The sequence below is a fragment of the Palaemon carinicauda genome, chromosome 3 (assembly GCF_036898095.1).
Source record: "Palaemon carinicauda isolate YSFRI2023 chromosome 3, ASM3689809v2, whole genome shotgun sequence".
In the NCBI taxonomy this organism is placed as follows: domain Eukaryota; kingdom Metazoa; phylum Arthropoda; class Malacostraca; order Decapoda; family Palaemonidae; genus Palaemon; species Palaemon carinicauda.
Genome location: NC_090727.1, coordinates 142,005,382 through 142,007,881, shown reverse-complemented (window position 1 = coordinate 142,007,881; position 2,500 = coordinate 142,005,382). Strand labels below are relative to the sequence as shown.

Here is a 2,500-nt window from a genome sequence, read left to right as displayed (position 1 = left end):
CATCTAAATGGTCTATCTTATTTTTTCTCTTTATCAAAGGAGCTGGGGAATTCCAATTGGTGAATAATTTAATATTGGACTATCAAAGCCTAAATATGAAACAGGCTTTTCTTTTAAGATCGAGGGAAACAAAAGGCTGCTACAGCAAAGACCTCAAAGATAGCCCCAATTTACTGTCTTCTTTTTTTTTTTTTTTTTTCAAATTTGAGGTATCCGATGTCGTTAGAGACGTTGTATCGACGTTGGTGTATGAGGAATGGGATAGCTTTTGAGGCAAGGAGAAGGGAACTTTCTTTGATGCAAAATTCAAGAGGAAAGGAAATGGCCTTTGGTGCAAGGGAAAGGGGTATAGGCTTTGGTGTAATGGGAAGGAAATTTCCTTTTGTGCCAGAAGAAAGGGAATTCCTGTGGTTTACGGGGAAAGAAGATTGCCTTTTGTGGAAGGGGAAAAGGGATGGCGTTGGTACAAGGGGGAAGGGAATTTCCTTCGGTACAAGGAGAAAGGGAATTTGCTTTGGTTAAAAGGTAAAGGAGATGGCATTTGTTGCAAGTGGAAAGGGGATGGTTTTTGGTACAAGGGGAAAAGGAATTGCCTTTGATGCAAGGGGAAAAGTATTGCCTTTGACACGAGAGGAAAGGTAATTGCTTTTGGTGCCAGGGTAATGGGGATGGTTTTTGGTGCAAAGGGAAAGGGGATTGCCCTTGTGCAAGGAAAAAGGGAATTTGTTTGGTTTCAAGGGGAAAGCAGATGGCATTTTTTGCAAGGGGAAAGGGGATGAGCTTTGGTACAAGGAGAAAAAGCATTTCATTGGTACAAGGGGAAAGGGAATGGACTTTGGTGCAATGGGAAAAAGGGTTGCCTCTGATGCTAGGGGAAAGGGAATTGCTTTTAGTGCAAGGGGAATAGGAACGGCTTTTGGTGCAAAGGGAAAGGGGATTGCCCTTGTGCAAGGGAAAAGGGAACTTGTTTTGGTTCAAGTAGAAAGGAGATGGCATTTTTTGCAAGCGGAAAGGGGATGGCCTTTGGTACAAGGGGAAAAAGAATTTCTTTGGTACATGGGGAAAGAGAATTGCCTTTGGTGCAAGGGGAAAAAGAATTGTCTTTGATGCTAGGGGAAAGGGAATTGCTTTTAGTGCAAGGGGAATAGGAATGGCTTTTGGTGCAAAGGGAAAGGGGATTGCCATTGTGCAAGGGAAAAGGGAACTTGTTTTGGTTCAAGGGGAAAGGAGATGGCATTTTTTTGCTAGGGAAAAGGGGATGACCTTTGGTACAAGGGGAAAAAGAATTTCTTTGGTACATGGGAAAAGAGAATTGCCTTTGGTGCAAGGGGAAAAAGAATTGTCTTTGATGCTAGGGGAAAGGGAATTGCTTTTAGTGCAAGGGGAATAGGAGTGGCTTTTGGTGTAAGGGGAAAGGAAATTGCCCTTGTGCAAGTGGAAATGAAATATCGTGTAGTGCAAGGGGAAAGAGAATTGCCTATAGTGCAAAGGGAAAGGGAATAGTCTTTGATGCATGGGGTAAAGACAGGCGATGCCTTTCGGTGCAAAGGGAAATGTTATATCCTTTGGTGCAAGGAGAAAAGGGATAACATTTGGTTCAAGCGGAAAATATGTAACATTTGGAGCAAGAGGATATATGAGGGACTTTGAAGGGAGAGGGAAGCGAATTGTCTTTATTGCAAGGCGAGTGGGGCTGCCGTTTGGCTGACTGGAAAAGCCGATGCCTTTGGTGCAGGGAAAAAGAGAATTGCCATTGTTTTAAGTGGAAAGAAAAGGAATTGATTTTGGTGCAGGGAAAAGGGGACTTTCCTTTGTGCAAAGAGAGATGGTATGGCCTTTGGTGCAAGGAGATAGTGGGTTGCTACTGTTGCAATTGACTTTTGGTACAAGGTAAAGGAAAATTAGTGAATTAAGGGTTTTTTGGAGCAAGGAAAGGGGATGTCTAATGGTGTAAGGATAAAAGAGGAATGGTAATTACCTTTGGTGCAAGAAGAAATGAGATTGTTTTTAGTGCGAAGGAAAACGGAATCGCTTTTGGTGCAAGGAGAAAGAAAGGAAATGTCTCTTGGGGCAAGGAGAAAGGTAACTACTTTTGGTGCAAAGGAAGAGGAATGGCTTTTAGAGCAAGGAGAAAGGGAATGTATTTTGGTGCAAGGAGATAGGGTATGACTCTAAGATCAAGGGGAAAGGGAAGGAATTTTGGTATAGTGGGAAAGGGGGATGGTAAAGAGAGTGACGTTTGGTGCAAGGTGAAAAGGAGTAAATGTAATGGCATTTTGTGCAAGGGAAAGGGATTTTGCTTTGTTGCAAAGGGGAAAGGAATAGTCTTTTGGTGCAGTGGATAAGGGGGTGACCTTTAGTGCAAGAGGAAAGGGGATGGCGTTTGGTGTAAGGGATAAGAGATGACCTTTGGTGCAAGGAGAAAAACAGGAAACAGTTTTTGGTACAAGGGAAAGTTGGTGACCTCTCCGTCCCCTCCCTTATTTTGGGCTGTTAGTTA

At 43.1% G+C, this 2,500-nt stretch overlaps 1 protein-coding gene across 1 annotated transcript in view; it reads right to left on the bottom strand.

The window, feature by feature from the left end:
• LOC137634452 (metabotropic glutamate receptor 8-like) overlaps nucleotides 1–2,500 on the bottom strand; it is a 198,174-nt gene that overhangs the window by 73,753 nt on the left and 121,921 nt on the right. The window lies entirely within an intron of this gene.